Consider the following 9,552-nt stretch of genomic DNA (forward strand, 5'->3'; position numbering starts at 1 on the left):
CAGTACATGCACCTCAACACCCAACTTCATGAACACCACATCAGAGTGAATGATGCGACTGAACCGCGTGCGCTGGAGCCACCAGTGAGCGGCCAGTAGCTCATTGAGGCCCTTTGTGTTGTATGCGCTTGGTTTCAAGCTTCTAAGACCTTCCAATTTCAAGCTATGAAGGAAAAGTGAAGACACGTTTACTTTTCATATTTCATGACAGTTGGCTGAGACGGCCAAAACATGCGCTCGTGGAAACTTTTTTCAAAATCCACTTTGGGCTTGTAAGATGTTGTAAAGTGACTTTCTGTCACAATGCAGTACATGCACCTCAACACCCAACTTCATGAACACCACATCAGAGTGAATGATGCGACTGAACCGCGTGCGCTGGAGCCACCAGTGAGCGGCCAGTAGCTCATTGAGGCCCTTTGTGTTGTATGCGCTTGGTTTCAAGCTTCTAAGACCTTCCAATTTCAAGCTATGAAGGAAAAGTGAAGACACGTTTACTTTTCATATTTCATGACAGTTGGCTGAGACGGCCAAAACATGCGCTCGTGGAAACTTTTTTCAAAATCCACTTTGGGCTTGTAAGATGTTGTAAAGTGACTTTCTGTCACAATGCAGTACATGCACCTCAACACCCAACTTCATGAACACCACATCAGAGTGAATGATGCGACTGAACCGCGTGCGCTGGAGCCACCAGTGAGCGGCCAGTAGCTCATTGAGGCCCTTTGTGTTGTATGCGCTTGGTTTCAAGCTTCTAAGACCTTCCAATTTCAAGCTATGAAGGAAAAGTGAAGACACGTTTACTTTTCATATTTCATGACAGTTGGCTGAGACGGCCAAAACATGCGCTCGTGGAAACTTTTTTCAAAATCCACTTTGGGCTTGTAAGATGTTGTAAAGTGACTTTCTGTCACAATGCAGTACATGCACCTCAACACCCAACTTCATGAACACCACATCAGAGTGAATGATGCGACTGAACCGCGTGCGCTGGAGCCACCAGTGAGCGGCCAGTAGCTCATTGAGGCCCTTTGTGTTGTATGCGCTTGGTTTCAAGCTTCTAAGACCTTCCAATTTCAAGCTATGAAGGAAAAGTGAAGACACGTTTACTTTTCATATTTCATGACAGTTGGCTGAGACGGCCAAAACATGCGCTCGTGGAAACTTTTTTCAAAATCCACTTTGGGCTTGTAAGATGTTGTAAAGTGACTTTCTGTCACAATGCAGTACATGCACCTCAACACCCAACTTCATGAACACCACATCAGAGTGAATGATGCGACTGAACCGCGTGCGCTGGAGCCACCAGTGAGCGGCCAGTAGCTCATTGAGGCCCTTTGTGTTGTATGCGCTTGGCTTCAAGCTTCTAAGACCTTCCAATTTCAAGCTATGAAGGAAAAGTGAAGACACGTTTACTTTTCATATTTCATGACAGTTGGCTGAGACGGCCAAAACATGCGCTCGTGGAAACTTTTTTCAAAATCCACTTTGGGCTTGTAAGATGTTGTAAAGTGACTTTCTGTCACAATGCAGTACATGCACCTCAACACCCAACTTCATGAACACCACATCAGAGTGAATGATGCGACTGAACCGCGTGCGCTGGAGCCACCAGTGAGCGGCCAGTAGCTCATTGAGGCCCTTTGTGTTGTATGCGCTTGGTTTCAAGCTTCTAAGACCTTCCAATTTCAAGCTATGAAGGAAAAGTGAAGACACGTTTACTTTTCATATTTCATGACAGTTGGCTGAGACGGCCAAAACATGCGCTCGTGGAAACTTTTTTCAAAATCCACTTTGGGCTTGTAAGATGTTGTAAAGTGACTTTCTGTCACAATGCAGTACATGCACCTCAACACCCAACTTCATGAACACCACATCAGAGTGAATGATGCGACTGAACCGCGTGCGCTGGAGCCACCAGTGAGCGGCCAGTAGCTCATTGAGGCCCTTTGTGTTGTATGCGCTTGGTTTCAAGCTTCTAAGACCTTCCAATTTCAAGCTATGAAGGAAAAGTGAAGACACGTTTACTTTTCATATTTCATGACAGTTGGCTGAGACGGCCAAAACATGCGCTCGTGGAAACTTTTTTCAAAATCCACTTTGGGCTTGTAAGATGTTGTAAAGTGACTTTCTGTCACAATGCAGTACATGCACCTCAACACCCAACTTCATGAACACCACATCAGAGTGAATGATGCGACTGAACCGCGTGCGCTGGAGCCACCAGTGAGCGGCCAGTAGCTCATTGAGGCCCTTTGTGTTGTATGCGCTTGGTTTCAAGCTTCTAAGACCTTCCAATTTCAAGCTATGAAGGAAAAGTGAAGACACGTTTACTTTTCATATTTCATGACAGTTGGCTGAGACGGCCAAAACATGCGCTCGTGGAAACTTTTTTCAAAATCCACTTTGGGCTTGTAAGATGTTGTAAAGTGACTTTCTGTCACAATGCAGTACATGCACCTCAACACCCAACTTCATGAACACCACATCAGAGTGAATGATGCGACTGAACCGCGTGCGCTGGAGCCACCAGTGAGCGGCCAGTAGCTCATTGAGGCCCTTTGTGTTGTATGCGCTTGGTTTCAAGCTTCTAAGACCTTCCAATTTCAAGCTATGAAGGAAAAGTGAAGACACGTTTACTTTTCATATTTCATGACAGTTGGCTGAGACGGCCAAAACATGCGCTCGTGGAAACTTTTTTCAAAATCCACTTTGGGCTTGTAAGATGTTGTAAAGTGACTTTCTGTCACAATGCAGTACATGCACCTCAACACCCAACTTCATGAACACCACATCAGAGTGAATGATGCGACTGAACCGCGTGCGCTGGAGCCACCAGTGAGCGGCCAGTAGCTCATTGAGGCCCTTTGTGTTGTATGCGCTTGGTTTCAAGCTTCTAAGACCTTCCAATTTCAAGCTATGAAGGAAAAGTGAAGACACGTTTACTTTTCATATTTCATGACAGTTGGCTGAGACGGCCAAAACATGCGCTCGTGGAAACTTTTTTCAAAATCCACTTTGGGCTTGTAAGATGTTGTAAAGTGACTTTCTGTCACAATGCAGTACATGCACCTCAACACCCAACTTCATGAACACCACATCAGAGTGAATGATGCGACTGAACCGCGTGCGCTGGAGCCACCAGTGAGCGGCCAGTAGCTCATTGAGGCCCTTTGTGTTGTATGCGCTTGGTTTCAAGCTTCTAAGACCTTCCAATTTCAAGCTATGAAGGAAAAGTGAAGACACGTTTACTTTTCATATTTCATGACAGTTGGCTGAGACGGCCAAAACATGCGCTCGTGGAAACTTTTTTCAAAATCCACTTTGGGCTTGTAAGATGTTGTAAAGTGACTTTCTGTCACAATGCAGTACATGCACCTCAACACCCAACTTCATGAACACCACATCAGAGTGAATGATGCGACTGAACCGCGTGCGCTGGAGCCACCAGTGAGCGGCCAGTAGCTCATTGAGGCCCTTTGTGTTGTATGCGCTTGGTTTCAAGCTTCTAAGACCTTCCAATTTCAAGCTATGAAGGAAAAGTGAAGACACGTTTACTTTTCATATTTCATGACAGTTGGCTGAGACGGCCAAAACATGCGCTCGTGGAAACTTTTTTCAAAATCCACTTTGGGCTTGTAAGATGTTGTAAAGTGACTTTCTGTCACAATGCAGTACATGCACCTCAACACCCAACTTCATGAACACCACATCAGAGTGAATGATGCGACTGAACCGCGTGCGCTGGAGCCACCAGTGAGCGGCCAGTAGCTCATTGAGGCCCTTTGTGTTGTATGCGCTTGGTTTCAAGCTTCTAAGACCTTCCAATTTCAAGCTATGAAGGAAAAGTGAAGACACGTTTACTTTTCATATTTCATGACAGTTGGCTGAGACGGCCAAAACATGCGCTCGTGGAAACTTTTTTCAAAATCCACTTTGGGCTTGTAAGATGTTGTAAAGTGACTTTCTGTCACAATGCAGTACATGCACCTCAACACCCAACTTCATGAACACCACATCAGAGTGAATGATGCGACTGAACCGCGTGCGCTGGAGCCACCAGTGAGCGGCCAGTAGCTCATTGAGGCCCTTTGTGTTGTATGCGCTTGGCTTCAAGCTTCTAAGACCTTCCAATTTCAAGCTATGAAGGAAAAGTGAAGACACGTTTACTTTTCATATTTCATGACAGTTGGCTGAGACGGCCAAAACATGCGCTCGTGGAAACTTTTTTCAAAATCCACTTTGGGCTTGTAAGATGTTGTAAAGTGACTTTCTGTCACAATGCAGTACATGCACCTCAACACCCAACTTCATGAACACCACATCAGAGTGAATGATGCGACTGAACCGCGTGCGCTGGAGCCACCAGTGAGCGGCCAGTAGCTCATTGAGGCCCTTTGTGTTGTATGCGCTTGGCTTCAAGCTTCTAAGACCTTCCAATTTCAAGCTATGAAGGAAAAGTGAAGACACGTTTACTTTTCATATTTCATGACAGTTGGCTGAGACGGCCAAAACATGCGCTCGTGGAAACTTTTTTCAAAATCCACTTTGGGCTTGTAAGATGTTGTAAAGTGACTTTCTGTCACAATGCAGTACATGCACCTCAACACCCAACTTCATGAACACCACATCAGAGTGAATGATGCGACTGAACCGCGTGCGCTGGAGCCACCAGTGAGCGGCCAGTAGCTCATTGAGGCCCTTTGTGTTGTATGCGCTTGGTTTCAAGCTTCTAAGACCTTCCAATTTCAAGCTATGAAGGAAAAGTGAAGACACGTTTACTTTTCATATTTCATGACAGTTGGCTGAGACGGCCAAAACATGCGCTCGTGGAAACTTTTTTCAAAATCCACTTTGGGCTTGTAAGATGTTGTAAAGTGACTTTCTGTCACAATGCAGTACATGCACCTCAACACCCAACTTCATGAACACCACATCAGAGTGAATGATGCGACTGAACCGCGTGCGCTGGAGCCACCAGTGAGCGGCCAGTAGCTCATTGAGGCCCTTTGTGTTGTATGCGCTTGGTTTCAAGCTTCTAAGACCTTCCAATTTCAAGCTATGAAGGAAAAGTGAAGACACGTTTACTTTTCATATTTCATGACAGTTGGCTGAGACGGCCAAAACATGCCCTCGTGGAAACTTTTTTCAAAATCCACTTTGGGCTTGTAAGATGTTGTAAAGTGACTTTCTGTCACAATGCAGTACATGCACCTCAACACCCAACTTCATGAACACCACATCAGAGTGAATGATGCGACTGAACCGCGTGCGCTGGAGCCACCAGTGAGCGGCCAGTAGCTCATTGAGGCCCTTTGTGTTGTATGCGCTTGGTTTCAAGCTTCTAAGACCTTCCAATTTCAAGCTATGAAGGAAAAGTGAAGACACGTTTACTTTTCATATTTCATGACAGTTGGCTGAGACGGCCAAAACATGCCCTCGTGGAAACTTTTTTCAAAATCCACTTTGGGCTTGTAAGATGTTGTAAAGTGACTTTCTGTCACAATGCAGTACATGCACCTCAACACCCAACTTCATGAACACCACATCAGAGTGAATGATGCGACTGAACCGCGTGCGCTGGAGCCACCAGTGAGCGGCCAGTAGCTCATTGAGGCCCTTTGTGTTGTATGCGCTTGGTTTCAAGCTTCTAAGACCTTCCAATTTCAAGCTATGAAGGAAAAGTGAAGACACGTTTACTTTTCATATTTCATGACAGTTGGCTGAGACGGCCAAAACATGCGCTCGTGGAAACTTTTTTCAAAATCCACTTTGGGCTTGCACTCAAAAAAAGGATTAGTTGAATTTACTTAAAAAAATCATGGAAAGTATTTCCACATGATTAAATAACTTACTTTCAACATTAAGCAATATCTTTGGTCCAACTTAAGGTACTTTGGTTAGTTCAACTTTATTTGTTAGGGTCCATTAAACTTGTTTGCAAGGTTTGGGGCCCACATAATTTACTTAGGTTGGGTTAACACAATCTATTTAAGTTGATTTAACTTATTGAAAACTACTTCAAATTAAGTTGCACAAACCCAAGTAAATCAAGTTGGTTCAAATGAATTACTTCATGCTGAAAGAGAGCAATTGAATCACATGGAAATACTTTCCATGATTTAATTAACTCTGTTCAAAGTATTACATTTAAGTTAACACCAAAAGGGGTAAACATTATGCAATGACAGGCCTAAAAGATAAAACAAATAACAGACAAAGATGTTTTTTGATATACAAACTGTATTTCAAGCCTTATATTCACATTAAGGTTTAAGTGCACAACATTCAACTTTTATATTGAAAGAGCCTAACATACAAAAAACCCATCACAATATTGTAAAGCTATATTGCATGTTAAGGGTTCAAGTGCACATTTAAATGCTCACTGAAGTGCATATCGTGTGTTTTCACATAACAGATACAATTAAACATTGTTTAGAAAGTAGAAACTGTAGCTGCTCATATAAGTAAACACAGTCCAAAAGCAAATGGTACGTTACGTAGCTCCTATGATCCAAACGTCCTCGGGGGGGGGGATATGCCATCTGATGCCATATATGGTCTCTACCGTGTGACTACGAACCCCTGGCTGTAACAAAACAAGAGATTTTTTAAAGTGCTCATTATCTGTTATACACTATATTGCCAAAAGTATTGGGTCACCTGCCTTGACCCCCACATGAACTTCAGTCACATCCTATTCTTAATCCATATAGGGCTCAATATGACATAAGTCCACCCTTTGCAGCTATAACAGCTTCAACTCCTCTGGGAAGGCTTTCCACAAGGTTTAGGAGTGTTTATGGGACTTTTTGCCCATTCTTTCAGCATATTTGTGAAGTCATACACTGATGTTGGACGAGGAGACTGGCTCTCAGTCTCTGCTTTAATTCATCCCAAAGGTGTTCTATTGGGTTGAGGTCAGGACTCTGTGGAGGCCAGTCAAGTTCATCCACACCAAACTCTGTCATCCATGTCTGTATGGACCTTGCTTGGTGCACTGGTACAGTCATGTTGGAACAGGAAGTGGTCATCCCCAAACTGTTCCACAAAGTTGGGAGCATGGAATTGTCTAAAATCTCTTGGTTAATGCTGAAGCATTCAGAGTTTTCACTGGAACTTAGAGGCCAAGCCCAGGATGGCCTGTTCCTGGATGACAGAGTTTGGTGTAGATGAACTTGACTGGCCTGCACAGAGTCCTGACCTCAACCCAACAGAACACCTTTGAGATGAATTAGAGCGCAGACTGAGAACCAGTCTCCTCATCCAACATCAGTGTGACCTCACATGCGCTTCTGGGAGAATGCTCAAAATTCTCTTCAACACACTCTTGTGGAAAGCCTTCCCAGAAGAGTTGAAGCTGTTATAGCTGCAAAGGGTGGACCGACATCATATTAAACCCTATGGATTAAGGATAGGATGTGACTGAAGTTCATATGGGGGTCAAGGCAGGTGACCCAATACTTTTAGCAATATAATAAACACATTCTATACTATTAAAAGACATTCTGTACTATTAAAATTTGATTAGTAAAATAAATCAAATTAACTTGTGGAATACATACCATGTATTCCTTCACGACGCTCTAAGGGTCTTCATTCATATAGGCACAGTCCCTTGAGAGGAGAGCACATTCGTGGCAGACATCAATGCCAGAATCCTGTATATCAGAGAATAAAACAAACACACCTTGCAACAACCACACCATGGTACCTCATGCTGGCTATGGCAATTATTGATAGCACTTTTAATTTGCAAAAAATAAATGATCAAAACATTATCTCCCCATGGAAAGTACGAAGAATTTATCTGACCATGTTCCAAATCTCTAATGCCTGGTTGAACACTCATTTACAAGGTTATCATACCTCAGTCATAGATACTAAATGCCTTCATCAGGTTTGCAGATGGAGCATCCATCCAGTGATCCCTTGAATTCCGCACACAGCTATGGAAAAAAAAAAACAACAACAAAAGTCATGTCATCAATTTTTAATTGTAGATTATGTAAAACAGAAAGGATTTTGCTTCACTTACCTCACGCACATTGAAAATGCTGGCCACCTCGTCTTAATTCAGCCATCATGGGTGCATCTCAGACTACTTCTTGATGTCGGTGGGCAAAAATCTGATCAACAATAACACCTGATCCTCATTATTCATTTTCTCCACCTCTGATAGGAGCACTATTTGTTTATTAACTTGCACTTTTCTTGACTTTTAGGCTAAGTAATGAAAAAGTTAAAATCACAAGAGTGCACCTTTAACTTGTGGTCACTGGTAGCCTGGCACGCCCTCCCAGTGACGTAACACCTTCGGCGTTGCTGTCGCTGGTCTGGTCAACTGCTAATCGGGAAGGATTTCTGAATTCCCGAAATCTGCGGAACTGCCCCCTTTGGTCGAGAACCAATCAGCTCCAACGGCTCTGGGTAGAGGCATGTTCAAGGCAGAGGAAAGAGTGTTGTTATTGGTTTAAACTCGGCAAACCGCTTTCTGACATCGACCAGTAGCAAATCGAGGCACTTAAATGAGGCGGGTCAACCAGCGCTGGGAGAAACCGTGTTAGCACAGGCTCTTGGTCAGACTGAAGTCTCGCAGAGCCTTTCAAGTCGATGGCAATCAGGCTAGGTCACTGGTACAGCTCTACTTCAGATAGGTGCAGTTGGAGGAACACTTGCAGTCGGACAGCAGATCAGCATACCTTGGCAGTGACCTTGATGTAATGGAGAAAGATGAATTAAAATCTTGAAAACTGATATCTTGAATGATCTCATAATTAGACTCAACATAGAGAGAGGTGGATAGCCTTCATCCTAGCTTAATAGGTCAGCCTCTAAACAAGAATGAATCTCAATCAGTGATACATATGGCTTGGGCGAGAAGCATTTTTAAGGTACCATTTTTCCACTCTTTATTGTGCTACAGCTTAATTTTCGCGGTCAAAAGACTTACTTTTAATTCCTCTTGTTTGCATCTATGTGCCCAACAATGCACTACATTGTTTGATACAATCAACAAGCAGAGACTCACATGTATCCACTTCAGCAATGTTAGTTAGTACATTGAACATTCCGAGGCTGCATCTATATTTTTATCAGGGGTTTACCTTCACTGAGGCGCACACACATCCACTCACACCCACACAACCAAACCAACCTTAGGTAAACCTAAAACCTTTCACACTTCTTGACCTGTCGCCACGCCACCTCTAATTACGTTCCACTAACTTGTGAAAAAAATAAATAATTGCTACTCATGGATTCTCTCAAACACAACCAGAGAACTAAGCTTCAGAAAATGTCTAAAAAACACATTAGCATAGATACTGCTAGACTAGAGCAACATTTTTTGATAGCTAGCTGCTAACTTTAAAGCCGTTTGGTTTAGCTGTTGGTTGAAAAAAATATTTATCAACACCTAATAGAATACACACTGTATAAAAACTAAGAGTGGAATTCCCGTCTTATATAACATGAACACACATCATAACTACAGTTGATATAATTACCTTTTAGAGCTTAAAAAGCAGACTCTTCACCAGCACAGCA

The 9,552-nt window shown here is 43.2% G+C and overlaps 1 long non-coding RNA gene across 1 annotated transcript; it reads right to left on the reverse strand.

Moving 5' to 3' along the window:
- Positions 1-6,007: 6,007 nt before the first annotated feature.
- LOC134074661 (uncharacterized) lies at positions 6,008-8,406 on the reverse strand. Its single transcript, XR_009937873.1, has 5 exons — positions 8,266-8,406; positions 8,042-8,132; positions 7,873-7,952; positions 7,569-7,664; positions 6,008-6,592 (listed from the first exon to the last, which is right to left on the reverse strand). It is a non-coding gene; the product is annotated as an uncharacterized LOC134074661 (long non-coding RNA).
- Between the last annotated feature and the right edge of the window lie 1,146 nt (positions 8,407-9,552).

Source organism: Sardina pilchardus, unplaced genomic scaffold, assembly GCF_963854185.1.
Source record: "Sardina pilchardus unplaced genomic scaffold, fSarPil1.1 HAP1_SCAFFOLD_81, whole genome shotgun sequence".
Classification (NCBI taxonomy): Eukaryota; Metazoa; Chordata; class Actinopteri; order Clupeiformes; family Clupeidae; genus Sardina; species Sardina pilchardus.